The sequence below is a fragment of the Urocitellus parryii genome, chromosome 10 (assembly GCF_045843805.1).
Source record: "Urocitellus parryii isolate mUroPar1 chromosome 10, mUroPar1.hap1, whole genome shotgun sequence".
Classification (NCBI taxonomy): Eukaryota; Metazoa; Chordata; class Mammalia; order Rodentia; family Sciuridae; genus Urocitellus; species Urocitellus parryii.
The window spans coordinates 119,820,535-119,838,189 of NC_135540.1; positions in this window are offsets into that span (position 1 = coordinate 119,820,535).

A 17,655-nucleotide genomic window follows, 5' to 3' on the forward strand; every position below is an offset into this window, starting at 1 on the left:
GCGTGCTATAGCTCAGAGTAGGTTACTTGTAACTTACCTTGACATAGAGAATTAAGATACATAGAACTTCAGAAATAATTTGACTTACTGAGGAAAAATCAAAGGAAATTGTTAAGACATTTTAAGTATGAGAGACCTCCTAAACCATTTATCTCCACTGAACTCATGACCATTGCATCTGAAATCAGAATCAGAGTCTTGAATTTACTATTGATACAAAATGACTTTGAATAAGTCAACTAATCTCTACAGTCTGTTTTCTTATATGTAAACTAGTGATAGTACATTCCATATAGTCACTTTAAAGATGAAATGAAATATAAAATGTTTAAGACCTTAACTGAAATATATTAAGTAGCTATTAAATATCCTTACTACAAGTAATCCAACAGAATATTCCACTTGATTCATTTTATATTGTCTGATATATATTGGGGTTTGGAGTTTAAGTGATTACCAGAAATAATATTTTACTTCACTAAATATATTTTTTTTGTTAATTTTCTCACTACCTTAAAAGATGGCAGGAGACTGAAAAAAAAGGCATGATTAATGCTTCTGAAACTTTCTATTTCTATTGAACTAAATAATAACAATTTCAATAATAATATGGGTAGCATGAAATATATTATCCAACCACCTACATTGAATGAGGCAAGGGCTTATTTTTCTCAATCCATCTACAGACCTTGTTACAGATCTAAAATTTGAGTTTCTGCAGTTGGTTTTCATTCTCATAGGACTAAAAGTCTCAATTGCATGACATCAGTGAGGAAATACTAGACGAGGAAGCTGATTGCCACAACTCTTTGGGGGAATTGTCCATGTACTTGTGACATTTTATATACAGGTATATATAATTTTAATGTTTTCCAAAAGTTTGTCGCAGGCCAGCAACAGGCTGTGTGTGTGAGCTATGTGCATTCAGCATATGGGAGGGCTGGAGTGGTGTTGTGTGCTCTTTGGGCCGTGCAACACATGTGGGCACTTTCTTCTTGCTCTGCCTTTGATCCCACACAGTTACCTGAGATACATCTGGACTTCCAAGATGTCAGTCAATCTGGTGACCACAAGTCACCAAGCTACACTGAACCTCCTAAAACCTGACCCCTTACCTTATTTGGAAAGAATACTCCCTATAAAATACTCCCTATAAAAATAAAGAATTTAGGTCAGTCACTCTCTTTCCAATGGACCCCTAATGTTGAGAGCTGTCATTGGACCCCAAGACAAAGGTATTTTCTCTGTCTTTGTGTTGTTATTTCATGCCAACCCAAATTTGCCTGGAGTGACCCTGAATGATTTAGTCATGTGTTGTAGTATTTGTCTTTTTTTTAAGAGAGAGAGAGAGAGAATTTTAATATATATATACATATATATATATATATATGTATATATATATATATATGTGTGTATATATACATATATTTACATTTTTTAGTTTTCAGCGGACACAACATCTTTGCTTGTATGTGGTGCTGAGGATCAAACCCAGGCCGCACACATGCCAGGCGAGCGCGCTATCGCTTGAGCCACATCCCCAGCCCAAGTATTTGTCTTTTAATATCTAAATAAAATCACCTTTCTAGAAATATTAGTTATTATATTATCCTTGTTTTACTCAACTTTTACATCACTGTGACAAAAAGACCTGACAAAAACAATGTGGAGGAAGAAAAACTCATTTTGGTTCACTGTTTCAGAGGTTCAGTTCTTGGTTGGTCAACTTCAAAGCTCTGGGCCTGAGGTAAGGCAGAACATTATGGAGAACGGGTATGTAGAGGGAAAGCAGTTTAGGATACGACCGCCAAAAAAGCAGAGAGAGAGCTCTGCTTACCAGAACAAAATATAAACACAACAGCACATTCCCAATGACCTACTTCTTCCAGCTATGGTTACTACCCAGTTAACCCATATTGTTGGATTAATTCACTTCTTAGATTACACCTTTCATAATCATTTCACCTCTGAAAATTCTTGCATTGTCACACATGTGAGCTTTTGAGGGACAACTCATATCTCCAAAATAACTATCTTTAAGTAATAAAATAAAATAATTAGTGCTATTGTTATACCTCAGGAGTGACTGCATGAATTCGATAATGCAATCATGTTAAATTGTGGAAGAAAGCAACTAAGATTTATAATGGGCAAGGGTTTATTATGGTGAAGCTATTGGGAATTTGCAATAATGTAAAAGCTTCTCTTTAGCTTTCTGATGATCTATTGGAACAGAAAGGTAAATGTCTCTGTGATATATTACACTCAGCATAGAAATTGAATAACATCTCAAGACACCAAAGTTGAATAAAACCTTTGATTTCCATTTGGTAATTTTTTTTCTACCTTCTAACTATAGATTTTCTCATTAAAATAATAGAAATTAAGAACTTTTGTATGAGCTTGCTGTGAGGTATTTTTCAGAGGTTAAGGTTGGCACAGAGACAAACTAATTCCCATATCTCCTGAGAAGACAAAATGCCAAAATACCAATAAATATAGTGAAACAATGATCCAAAATCATGGAAACAAAGATTCACAATACAAGCAATTTGGACCATGAGAATGGATCTTACAATGTATCCAGCAGAGTAGCAAATGAAGGAACATCCTATTGGGACTAGGGGACATTGTTACTACTGTCATCATTTAAAAGTGCTTTAAACATCTAAAATGCTGTAAATGCTGTAGAGAACAATTACCCAGTTTAGGCCCACTTGGTACTCAATTAGATACATCAGAAAAGTCTCTTCAGTGTACTCAGTGGAAACTTCATATTTCTATAGAAGCTTGGGTATTATAAACTTTCTTTAATATACAAAAAAAGAACTATTGAAGGACAATCTAGTAATTTAGTATGAACAAATTTTATATGATATATAATTTCACATAAAACATATCTACCTAAATATGTAATTATATAACATAATAGATATCTGTACTTTCTTATATAGTGTATACTAAGGAAAGTAAATATACAAAACGTTACAAAGAGAGCATGTTGTGGTAACAAGAGAATAATACAGAATTTCTCTAAAATGTAGGCACTCCCTTTCAGCCCAAGAACACTTGAAAAAAATTATAAAATAGTTTAGGATTGTGATTTTGGTCACATTTATAGGGCCCATATGTTTATAATTGAAATTCACTCAAATACACCACTCACACACACATATGTATATATTTACATCTGTATATGTGTGTATGTATATGTATGTATATGTGCATGTACACACAAACACACACACACACAAATCTACCTGATAAGTAACTATTGCCGAGGCAATAAATCATTAATGTGCACATGCTTGAATGAATACATAGTCCACATAGGCATTTTGGTCAAAATGGAATTACTTTTAGGGTGGTCACAATTTTCTTGAGAAGGTCATATATTTATGTAAGAAGGTGAACAAGAAAAGTGGTTTAGACCAGTGCTTTGATAACTGTTTTGGTAATAAAAAAAATTAAATCTGAATTCTTTGTTTCAAGCAAGGTGTATTTTACAGCATTGTAAGGCTGTTGACATTTACCAGTCATCAGTAACAGGTTCTTAGTCAGCTCAGCATCAGTGGAAAATATTTTAGAATCTTTGTGACACAGAATCCCCAGTATCATTGAGAGAGCTTCCCTATACCAGTAAGACAATCATGCACATGGGATTCTGAGTGTTTCAAAACCACCAATAAAACAACTGGAAAATTAGAAAATATTGTGTCCTTCTACATTCTCAACATATTATTATTTTCTTTTTCTGCTAGGACCATTCTCCAAGTCTTAAATTCTTAGCATATTATTTAAACTTCATAATTTTTCTACTCAATGTAAATAAAATTCAACAAGTAAATGAAGCAGAAATTAATCAGATTAAGTATTATTTGTAGCAAATTCCCAGAATGTCTGCTTTGCAAGTATTTTGGTGGGAAAATTTACAGAGGATGAACTGATAAGCATAGCTTACCTCTTGAGTAATGAATATTTCAACAGTGGTAAAGAGTGAGGACTCTGGCATAAGGCTTGGTTTGGAGCTTGGTACTATAAATAGCTTATGCACAGCCTTTGCCTAAATGAAGAGTTTTTGGAGGGCAGGAATTCTACTATTACTCTCTAAATATATGTTTCTGTTTTAGTCCAGATTCTGCCATGATAGAAACATACCTTAGATTGTACAATTTATAAAAATATAAATTTGTTTTCTCAGATTTCTGGAGGCTGGGAAGTCCAAGATCAAGGCACAGGTAGATTCCTTTGTCTGGTGAGGGCTGCATCTTCTGAAGGGATAAAACTCTGTCCTCATATTGTAAACTGTAAAGGTGCAAATCTGCCAAATTCCACATGAGTGAAGCACCTTTTATGAAACTCTTAATTTCATTCTCAAGGCATTAGACCTCAAGTGCAAATTACCTCTTCAAAATTACCTCTTAAAACTATTGGGTAGTAAGTTTTAACATGAGTTTTAGAGGGTAATTCAACCGTAGAAATTTATAAATAGGAATAATTTATTATCTTACTTCAATTTATATCTGCTTGGAAATGTTTGTTCAGATGCGCTACTACCAAATACTTCATTTTTTTTTTGAGGGGTGGGGGGATCCCGGGGATTGAACTCAGGGGAACATGACTACTGAGCCACATTCACAGTTCTATTTTGTATTTTATTTAGAGAAAAGTTCTCACTGTGTTGCTTTAGTGCTTCACTGTTGCTAAGTCTGGCTTTGAATTCACTATCCTCTTGCCTTGGCCTCCTGAACTGCTAGGATTACAGGCATGTGCCACTGTGCCTGGCTATACACAATACTTTTGTAGCATTAAAGCTACCATTGCTATTAAGTTCTCAAAAAAAAATAAGTTTTCTTTTTCCTGAACCAAATTTACTCTATAAGGAATTACTACATTTCATCAAGATTAAATACAAATTTAAATGCAGGCATCTTCAGGAAACCCATGGTTTGGTTTACTCACACTGTGTACTGGAGGTCAGTTTTTGAAGATAAAACTTCTCTTAATTTGTGGATTTACTTTTCAGGGCCAAACAATGGCAATATTTTTTTTTCTTGCAATAACATGGCTTAGTTCAGAGACTTGAGAACAGTTTTTATGCAGGATGTTTGATATTCAGGAAAAGACTGCCCAGTAAGTCATCATGTTCTCATTTTCAATGCATAATAGAAATGCAATGTCATCTATACCAATATACCAATGTTAAGATTACATGTTACAAAATTCTCCCTAAGAATTACTACTTTATAACTGTTACTTGGAAGTTATATATATATATATATATATATATATATATATATATATATATATATATATATTTACAGTCATATATATCCTATATATCACTATATATAGTTATAAATTTTAGAGAAAAAACAGAAATTGATCAATGATATCAAATCATAATAACTAACAAATAACTCAATTGTTTCTTTAAATGAATAAAAAGGCCTATATTCAATATGAATATGAAAAACTATTAGAGGCTAGATATACTGCCACACAAGACTAGTCTCAGTTATTCTAGAGGCTGAAGCAGGAGAATTGTGAGTTCAAAGTTAACTTAGGTAATTTAGAGAAAACCTGCCTCTAAATTTTAAAAAACTTTAAAAAAATGACTGTAGACATAGCTCAGTGATAGAGTAACACTGTATTCAATCCCCAGGACCAGAAAAAAAAAATGTTATCAGATAATTTTTAGAAATAAATATACTGCTATTAAATACTAAAAACAAGTTTTTGTAATTAATGTTAAATTTTTAAAATGAACATTTTATCACTTGGCATAAGCTAAAAGACTAAGAAATATGTAGAACAACAATTGAGAGACTATTGGTTAACAATGTCAAATTCCAAGTCAAGTTTCAAACAATCAAGATACATTATGTTTATTTATTCATATTTTCCTTTATTTCACAACTTGTTCCTATATATACAACCTTTTAATTTTTCTCCTCTATTCCCAATTTTAAGCTTTCTTTAATTGCCAGCTCAATATATTTTTTCAAAAACACTCATCTTTGACTAATTAAGAATGATTTCTTTTTCTGAATTTTGCATCACATCATGCTATCATCTCATGTGTAGCTGAATTATGGAAACTGTTTTTGTTTCTCCATAATATAGATAAGATATCTATATTGTCAGTAAACTATAGTGTGAAGATCAAATCCGGTCTCCTGCTTTTTTTATAGCTTGCAGGTAAATGGATTTTGCATTATAATAGTTAAAAAGAATGAAAAAGAGATCAATATTTGTGACTCAAAAACTATATTAAGTTCATATTTCAGTGTACATAATGGAGTTTTATTAGAACACAACTTTACTGTGCTCAATTGTTGCACTGCTCATGGCTGCCTTCACATTACATCAGTAGAGCTGAATAGTTGTGACAAAGAAATCTAAAATGTTACAAATCCTAAAATGTTATTTCTCTGGGCATTTTAAACAAATGTTTTCCAATTCCTGGTCTATATAATTATTAACATGTTCTTTTATGTCTCCATCCAATAGTAGGCTTTAAGCCTTTTTTTTAATGTTTGAAAACAGTTATAAAACTGGATCATGAACAGACTAGTCCATATAAAATGTTAACCCAAGTAAAGCAAAACAGAGTGATCTAGAGTTTATGAATTCTAAAGATTCACCTATGGAAATAATTCCAGGCCTAGGAACTTCTTCAGAAATGAAAACAGATCTTCTCATTTTATGTTGATGTGTAGTGTATCCAGATGTAAAACAATGCTCTGTTATATGGTAAGTAGTTCAAAAATACTTATCTAATACTTAGATCATGAAGAAATGAACACCTAAATGAGTAGGATAAAGGGGAAAGAATTAATAAATGTGCACATAAATTTTGACTGCCTGACCAAGTATCACCTTTGGAGTCTAAAGAATGAGTGAATTTATAATACATTTAAAAAGTCTTTTCTATTTGATGCATAATTCTAATGAAGTTATTCAGTGAATTAGTAACAAATGCTGGGGTCAGACATCTAAAACATCCAAATCAATGGACCGCACTTTCATATATGTTCCTTATAAATAGGCTCCATGATATTTCTAGAAATTCATAAATCCTGTCTTGATATTTGAGTTTTTAGAAATACAAAACAAAACAAAAAATAAAACAACACAACAACAACAAAAAATAGCTTTTTATCCTGGCTTTGTCATTACAAGCAAAATTACAGGTTGAAATGAATATAAATTACTTACTAAAAATCTCTAATTCTTCCCTTAAGTTAATATTATTATTTATCTGTTTAACATTTAAGAAGGAATTCATATGCCTCTGTGAATTCCTCCATGGTCTTTGCTACAATGAATTCAAGAAACATTTCTGTTATTGTTTTGCCCATAGGGCAACAGTTTATAAAGTAGAAGTTCAAATGACTTTTCTTTTTCTTAACTTAGACAAGAATGCACTGTTTTAGGAAAAATTTTGCTAATCTCTCTCTAAAATTATTATCTTTTTGTCACACACACACGTAAGATATCGCCTTCTTTTGTGTGCTTCTGTTAGTTATAAAGAATGTGTCTGTAAGCAGGAGCTGTAACGTTCCTGAAATGCAGATGTCAATAATTGTCAGGTTTGAGTGATGATGATAATAATAAGATGGCACTTTGGAGTCTGTTGAAAACCACACTTTCATCAAATGAGATGAATAATGTTTCACTATAAATAATGTTAATGTGATTAATAACATTTCTCTAGTAGTTATGACATAGAGAGCAAAAATACTTGCTAAAAATTAATGATTTTTTTACAGCAGGATTCTAACTAGGTAAATAGATTGTTCTCTGCATATGTAATTGTATACATAAATTTAAATAACTACATTTACAATATCTACATTTAAAAAAAATAAATTTCAACATTTATCAAGGTAAAATAAGTGTATTTAATTTCACTTAAATCCTGATCAATTATCAACAGTTTCTCAAAATGCTAAATAAGTAAAGTGACATGAGAACTGAGGTGGAAGAGAATATGTAAAGCTAAGAGTGTATGATCATCATACTCCACATTTACAGCCCAGTCTATTAAAAGGGGTTCTCACTTAAGTTCCCCATAAAATAAGAAGTAGAATGAAATTTTTACAACTTACCAGAAAAAAAAAACAGAAATTTTTATATTCTGCCAATTAATGCCAATAAAATGTTGTATTAAAATTTATTTATGGCTTCATGAATTTATAAAATAGACCTCACCTCCCTCAAAGAGCACTTGAGATAGTGGCTTGCAAAATGTGAAATATAGAGAAATATAAAGAAACGCTGGCTTACAGATCATGCAAAAAATCTAGGAAATTTAGTGATATCCATGTCAATGATTCAATATTATTGAGATCTCTACAAGATGTCATTCTCTGGTCACAGGAAATTGCTTCTATGAAATCAAATGAATCATGAAATCTATATTCACTAAGTCATGAAGACAGAATTCCTTACTGAAATATCAAATTGTGAGATATTAAAAAGAAAGTCTAACAATTGTGGAATATGTCATGTTTATACATTAGCTGTTTGCAGCTTTCATTAGGGGATGATAAGACCAATAATATTTATCCCAAATCTAGATTTTTCCCTTAGATAATATCCTGCAGTGACAGAAAGAGATCATGAAGATTTAAGTTTGTTTGTTTCTTTCTTTCTTTCTTTTTTCTTTTTTCTTTTGATACTGGGGATTGAACTCGGGTATTCGAACAATTCCCCAGCCCTACTTTGTATTTTATTTAGAGACACGGTTTAATAAGCTACTTAGCTCCTTGCTTTTACTGAAGCTTTGAATTTTCGATCCTCCTGCCTCAACCTCCTGAGCTGCTGAGATTAAAAGCGAGATTCACTGTGCCTGTCATGAAGATGTAAATTTCATATATGTATATATACATGCATACATATATGCATTATATATTATATAAAATAATAACATAATTACATTAGAATTTATTATATTTTATTTTTATATTACCTCTAGACTATAGATAATGCTATATTTTATATGTACCATTACTGCTTCTATAATTTTGCTTTTTGTATTAGAATTTTGGAATTTTACCATTTGTTTATCTTTTCAGACTGCTTTTTTCACTTAGCAATATACAACTAAAGTCATTTCATGTTTTTTCATGGCTTGATAGCTCATTTCTTATTTCTAAGTAATAGTTGACTCTGTGATTTATTTATCTATATTCAAAGGACATCTTGATAACTTTTTTATTGATAAATAATGCTGATGAATGCATTTGCTTGTAGGAATGCTGAAATTAATGACAATTTCTCTTGCTCTACATCCTCCCCAGTGTTAGGTATTATCAGTGTTTGGGACTTGAGCTATTCTTTTTGGGGGGGGAGTGGTGGGGTACCAGGGATCCAACTCAGAGCCACTCAGCCATTGAACCACAGCCCAGCTGTATTTTGTATTTTATTTAGAGACAGGGTCTCACTGAGTTGTTTAAGTACCTCTACATAAAATAGGTACAAAAGTTATAGCTCTCTTGATTCTCACACTCAGCACTTGTGTGAGAATTTAGCACTGGCTTTGAGAATTTAGGCTGGCTTTGAATTCTCAATCCTACTGCTTCAGCCTCCCCAGCCGGTGGGATTACAATGGTGGGCCACTGCCCGTGGCTTGAGCTAGTCTTAACAATGCATAATGGTATCTCATTGTTGATTTTCAGTTCCCTAATTCTATGTGACTTTGAACATTGCTATGGTTGCATTTGAAGATTCCCCCCAAAAACTCTTGTGTTAACAGATTGGTGTCCAGCCTGTAGACTTTTGGGAGATGGTAGAATCTTTAGAAAGTGACACCTATTATAAGGAAGTAAGATCATGGATCATTTTTGCTTTCTAGACACATAGGTAATGGTGTTTTTTTCAACATGGAAAGTAGAAAATGGCTTCTGCCATGATGTACTACTGACTCTCTAGAGGCCCAAAAGTAAGGGGAGGAAGCAAGTGAACATTAACTGAAATATCTGAAACCATGGACCAAAATCAATCTTTCCACCTATAAGTTGTTTGCAACAGGTATTTTGTCACAGCAAAGGAAAGTTAAATATCACAAGCATCTTTTCATTACTTATTTGTCATCTGTATAGTTTCTCTGGTGAGATGACTTATAATGACTTTTTTTGCATAAATTTTTAATTGTTTTAAGAGTTACCTTATTCTCGATGATAGACATAAATCTCATTTCTTTATCATAAGCTTTAATCATCCATTTAAAATTAAAATGGCATTGGAAGAAAATCCAAAACAATATACTTATGAATTTTCTAACATAAATAAATAAATAAATAAAAATTCTAACTCAGCATGTGGTTTTCTGTTTCAATACCTTAGAGCCAGTTCTCCATAAGAGTGCTAAATTCTCACATAAGTGCTGAGTGTGAGAATGAAGACAGCTATAACTTTTGCGCCTATTTTATAAATTTTAATTAATGGCCTTGTAGGTGTTTGCCACTTATATTAGGTATTAAGAATTCAAAATTGAACAAGTAAGGTATACATTGCAAGTAGAAAAATAACACACATAAATAAATAACAATTAGTTAAAATATAATGAATGTATGAATTTTAGAATTGTTGCTATATGTGACAAATATAACTATCTTATAAAATGTGGTAAGTATCAATGATGTTAGCACTTACTAAGAAGCTTCATGGTATTTTTATTCAAAATCATGTAACCAAACCAGATTTTCCACACCTTAGGTTATGTTATTTGTTATTTTTTTTTCTTCTTTCTAACATGAGATTTAGAATAGGACAACCTTCAGCCATGTCATCTTGTCTCCTTAACTTGAAACTTGAAAAGCTCATGGTGTATCAGATCCTTTTCTTTGTAGACCAGTTTCTTACCACTTCTTGACATTTTTTTCTTAAGAGTGTTGAAAATCTGATGGAAAACATAAGCAAATCCTAATTCATGGTCACTATAGACTATCTCTAACTTTGCATATCAAAAAAATAATCAGAGGCACTAAGTTGTGGCTTTATTAAAAAAATGTGTTCTATTCATTGTACATGGGCAATTTGAATAATTCACCCTGGTCATTCCCAAAATCAATGGTTAAGTTTCATCTTTACTTAGACAGTCCTATTGTTTATACCTATGATGAATAAAATTAAATATTCCCAAGTTTAAACACACATTGTCATTTCCATATTACAAGAATATTCAGTTTTTAAGAGCTTGGTTAATCTTTTGATATTATTGGTGGCTGGTTAGAAAAAATTCCCATGCTTCCTATTAGCCTCAGAGGTCAAGACACAGATCTGGGCATAGGAACTAGATATCACACCTTCCTCAGACCTTCCTCCTTCATTCTTGTTGAAGGATGGACCTTACAGTATAACACCAGAATTATATTAATTTTTGATCACCAGAAATCTTGGATCAACTAAAATTCAGTGAATCAGCACCCTTGGCCTAAGACCATGCCTCCTGTATCATACAGCCACATCAACAAGGATGAAGAGAAAAAAATCAAAAGCCTGCCTCTCTTTGTCATTTAAAACAACCTTACATCCCCTGCCTATCTTGAATTCCACATAACTACTCTCATTATGTCCTGATATCTCTTGATATCAGGAAACATCAGAACCCTCAATCTTCTAGGTTAAATACTATGTCCTTCACTCTTACATGACTTAGACCTCTTCACATTAGTTTTTAGCTCCCAAAACTCAATCCAAGGACTCTTCATATTTAGAAGACATCATCAGAACAATCTTCTATAACCTGATCTATTCCTCTAAATTTTCCCTTATTCTTGCACAAATAAAAATCTGGCTTACTTCTGCAAACTGTGCTTTTAGACTTCTTAAGCGATAGCTAATTTTTTGTCCCACATTTCTCATACCACAGACCCTAAGGAGATAGCACATGTATACTTGTTCCCATTCCTATTTGAGATCATCTTTTTAACCCCAACACTCTTAACTTCCAATTGAGTATTACCTAGGTTCATCTCACTCTAATGTTCTAATGAACCAACAACTGCTGGATCACATCCCATTATATCTAGTTGTTTTAAGTTTCTGATATCTAGTTATACTTTAAAATATTTTGTATTTATTTAGTTTTTGCTTCATTGTAACCAAAATATTTGACAAATAAACTTAAAGGATAGAAGTTTTGTTTGGGCTCATAGTTTCAAAAGTCTCATTCCAGAGATAACTCCATTGTCCTAGGCCCAAGGTGAGGCAGCACATCATGGTGGAATGGCCCAGCAGAAGAAAGCCATTCAGTTCACCATAGGGTCAGGAAGCAGAGATATAGTGGGAAATGGCCCATAGGGAAAATGCAACCTTCCAGGGCTTGCCCCTCTGACTCATCTCATCCAGTCACATCCCACCTGCTTACACTTACCATCCTTTTATTCAAACTAGGATAAACTAATTAGGTTGTAGCTCTCATAATCTAATAATTTTACCTCCAAATTAGGTAAATGCTGGAATTAGCATTAACAGGAGCTTTTTTTGCGAATAACTCATATCTAAACCATAACACTATGTATTTTTAATAATTTTTGTATACATATAAAGAAGAATATATACATTATATGTCCAATGTCTTGAATTTTGCATTATGAAATTTTTTGTTGTTGTTGTTAACTTTACTCCTTACTTTAGCTCATGATTATAACTTACACATTTTTAATTATCAATGTGTGCTATATATCCAATGGCTCTGTGAAAAGAAACAAAAGTCAAGACTTACAGAATTTTTTCACTCCCAGCATGTAAATTTTCAGTGTATGGTGGATTTTCAGTTACTTGTCATTTTTCGACAGCTCACAAAATCCCTGACAATTCTTTAACAACTAATTATTACAAGTCATGTAGCCTACTTCTAATCCATCTCTCCAGTCTCCATCTTACTCCCTTTGGTACCACATTCCCAACAATGATCTTGGATCTTTAGGTACATTTATGTCATGATTATTTCACTTTTCTCTGCCTTTTAAGGTGCATTTCTTTTAAGTGTCAATTTTTATTCTCTATGACTTTAAGAAGTCAGCATTTGACATTGTTAGCTACTCACTTCCTGTTGCTTGATAAATTTCCTTCACTAGGCTTTGAGGACAATATACTTTCAGTATTCTTGGTGTTTTTTCTCCTGCCACAGTGGTTTCTCCTGCTCAAAAATATACATTCCACACCTAATTCATCAGGAAAGCATGTTGTCTTCTACTAACAAAATGCATTCGTACTCATCTGTATTTATGCAAAAACACTGTGGCAAATCTAAGGAACACATCACATTTATATCTGGGAATGTATGTTCCCTCATATACTCATGCATTATACATTTCCTGATAAATAGTATGTATTTATGAGTAAACAAATAACAAAAAGAGTGTGTAATTAGCTATTCCCACTCACTTGTCTAGAAAGACTCATACCACTTTATTAATTGTGAAAATTTATATGAAAATAATTGAACTTAATATATTCAGCTTTTCCCAAAAAGTTGACAACTCTTCTCTCACCACATTTCCTTTCTTTTTAAAAGTAAGTCAAAAAGCAAAATTGTTACCCTGCTTGAGAAGATAGGAGTGACTTCTAAGTTTTTGACACATTTTTTATGGTCTTACCATCCATTACTTGAAAAATTTATATTTCAATTCACCTCAAAACCCTAGAAATATTACATCATGAGTTTTATTTTTTCCTATCTCCCCACCTTTTGCTAAGGTGTTCATTTTTTTTTCCTTTTTTGCTGCTGATATCTGATTATTCTATTCCCCACACCATATCAAATTCCAGCATGTAATCCTGTCATGTTTTCTCCACTTCTTTTTTTTCTATATTTACTTTCTTCATATTCATAGCCTCACATTGTTCTTTTCCCCATTCCAATACTAGCTTATAAAATTTCATGTAGTTCTGTAAAATTTATGGTATTTGGCTATCATATGGAATATGAGATTATAAAGTGTCAAATGACATAGAACCCAAGGGAAAAAAGAGAGAGAGAAGAAGCAGATGTATCAGGCCAGAGAGTAGGAATAAAATTTAGTCTGACTAGTCTGACCAGACAAAACACAAAACATAATAATAGCACTTGTATAAAGTCTACTAACTATATACAATTCTCGTCTCTGAGGACTAAGAAGCGATGAGAAGTAATTTAACTACTCTAGTGAGCATGGCAAAGGAGGTAGAATAGATCCTTATAACCAGAGAGATTTATGAAGACCATGGATTTTCAGCAGGACCAAATGGTTTGAATGATTTTCTCAGGGATCAGATATCTGCTGAAGGAACATAAGTCATTTTCATTGCATTTGTTTCCTCTATAAAATTACTACATCTTCTCTTCTGCTTTCCCATAAACTTCCAATGAGTATTTGTCAGAATAAGAAAACTCCTCCAAACACAAGGCAAGCCTTACTTAGATATAAAAATGTAGAGCAGTACAAACAAAACCCATTTTCATCCTGGAAAGAAAAATGATTCAATAATTCTTTACTTGAATCATTCACCAAGAACTGAGTTGTACTATTTTTCCCCTCAGCATTATTCCTCTTGAGTCAGTATTTCAGTGCAAAACCCATTACAGTGTATGCACTGGAGAGTTTATTAAAAGCTGCTGCAGCACCATAGGTGTGTGGAAATTGAATTATTGATGGAGTTCTATTGAAGATGTGCCATATCTATCATGTACTCCTATTTTGGGTTACAGAACACTTTTTGAAAGTTCTGTGACATTTGCTATTCTATATTCATTGGCATGGGGAGAGAATAAAATTTAGATAAATATTAATTCCCACAAAAGGAAATATCTTTTATGAGAAAAACAAACATGCCCATTTAATCTGTAGAAATTGTCACTAGTATTATGAATATAAACAGGCATTAATGTTATAAGAATGTGCATAAAATAATTTCAAATGAAATTTTTAAAAAAGTTATCACTCATCCAATTCCTTTGGTAGGCAGATTTCCTTATAACTTATTTTTTTCTGTTGCCACAATATATGCTTTAATTTCTTTTCTTCATTACTTCTCTTGTTTCTTTTAAATATACCTCTTTACTCATGTGTAGTGCTGATTGGCTGACTTATGAAAATCCTTTTTAAATTGAGCCACCACTTTTTGGTGGGTAATTTTGTCTAGATTTTCTTTAAAGCACATACTTAGAAACAATAATTTTGTCATCTTTTCATACCTTTTTTTAAAAAAACATAACCTTAATTTTGTAAGCTCCTTTATATTTTATGTTCATTTTATTTTACTCTTCTTTTGATGAAGATATGTAAAATTTTATTTTTAACACTCCAAGTTCTATAGTAAATGCAATCTTATTTCTTCTAATTTATTTTTCAAGTGATATTTAAAATAAAAATAGGAACTGGCCAGCAGATGGCGAAGAAGCATGTGCCTTCAAGTCGCTGAGGTCCTTCCTGTGGAAGGCTGCCCAGGCTGCTTTGCTCCTGGCCCGGAAGCTTTGTTGCCCTCTGGGAAGGTGTAGCTGCCATCCTTCCACTTTGTGGTCCCCAATGAGGATGTAGGCCTCCCACAGGGACAGCCTGGTCCTCACCACTGTGTTTCTGTTGGCCATCGTGGACCTGGGAAAGCTTCAGGGTGTGTGAAGAGCTTATAAGTCATCATGCCCATCCTTCAATAGAGAGAAAAGAGTTAAAAAAACTGAAAATCAAATAAACCTTCTTAAATACATCACAGAAATGAGGTTCTATGACCAAGAGATGTTCTTAAAACTGAAGAGGTTAACAATCCAGAGAACCATAGCTTGCCAGGAACAGAAGATGCTGGAGCAGAAACAGGAGGAATGGTGGAGACACACGGTTGCTTTGTGTGAGGTAGCTTGAGAGGAATAAACTCCTGAGAATTCAGACTTCCTGTTCATGCAGAGTTGTACCTCCAGGAACTCTTCCAAAATTAATGATGTATGCCCTTACCCCTCCTCATTCTCTGGCTCTTCTGAAGTATGAACATTTTTGGCTAGTGATCTCTTCTCTCTGACTTCAGAATAGAATGGATAAAAAGATAAAAAGAGAATGGATAAAGAAGAAATGGATAAAAAGACACAGGAATGGATAAGAGAAGCAAAATGCAAAGACCAGAAGCAGATGGAAGTGGAAAAGATAAGATGGTCTGCTCCTGCATCCTGGAAGTGGTGCATCAAGAGAATTAGATTCCCAAGAGGCTAGACTGTTGTGCCTAGAGTCTTCTGTACAGTCCTGGATGATGTCTGTCACCTGCCAGCGCAACCTCATCCTGGAAGGGCACCCAGCAGCAGCTCTGTTTGGAGATTTGGAAGTTGCAGCCCTGCTTGGTGGTCAAGACATGATGTTGATCCTGGTGCCTTAGTAGCTGATCATAGCAGACCATGTACTTGTGTACATATTGGAGAGCCAGCCTTTGGCTGTGGAATTGAAGTTACTTGAGGAAGAAAGCTGTGGCATGCTGCAGAATTGAACCAAAGGTGGCAAAACGGATTTTGATATTGTACTTGGGATAGACATGTCAAAACCCAAGAATCTACAAACAGATGTGAAAACTGTGACTGAAGTGAAGAAAGGGAGGAGTTCTGGGATTCTTCTGAGTGATTGCCAGCAGCCCTCCACTCACTCACTACACTCTGTACTGCCCTCCGGGAACTTATAAATGAAGTGACACATGTGCCTCTCCCACTTAAATCATCTGGTGTTTCTTAGGGCACAGACTTTTGTTTCAATACAATTCCTCATTGAGAGAGAATTCTCAGAAACTTCAGGACATTTTTACTTATTCCAAAGTACATTTCATCCTGTAGCTACTGCTTTACCCTTTTACATCTCTGAAACCAGTCGGGTGGCTCATCTCTGTGTGATCTCCTTTCTATTTTTATGTGATCCCTGTTTGTTCTTCATTTTTCTCTCTAGATTTTGCATAGGTGAGAAAACATTCACCAATTTGCATTCTGTGTCTGGATTATTTCACTTAGCACATTATTTCTAGTTTTGTTCATAACTTTGCTGGATATAACAGTTTTGGTTGGCAAGTGTTTTCTTTCAAAGCTTGGAATATTTTATTCCAACCTCCCTTGATTTTAGAGTCTGAAGTGAGAAGTTTGAAGTGAGGAATATAAAAATAAATATAATTAAATTTATACAAACAAATATAAATTTATATAAATGTAAATAAATGTGACCTAATTTCTTATGTATCTTTTACTATTTTTTCTTATTTCCATTGTTTGGCATTTTGATTATAATGTGTCTTGCAGAGATGCTTTTTTTTTTCTTAATCTTTTTTCTTTGGGATTCCGTATGAATCATGTATGTGTATGTCTATCTTATTCCTAATGTTTGAGATTTTTTCTCTAGTTCTATTTCATCAAAAAGGTTAATGCCATTAGCCTGAATCTCTATATTCTTCTACACCTTTTGCCATGATTTGACCTTAGGCCCAAAGCAATGGTATTTGCCAGTCATGTACTGAAAGTTTTGAAAAATGTGAGCAAAAATAAACTTTCCTTCTTTAAAAAAGATTTTTAAAAAATAAATAAAAATAAAGCAAAAATAATGTTGCATACATATTAGTAGGGTACTCTGTGATGTTTTGGTACACAGGCAGGTTGTATAATATGCAAATGATGTAAAACATCTATTTTCTCAAATATTTGTCATT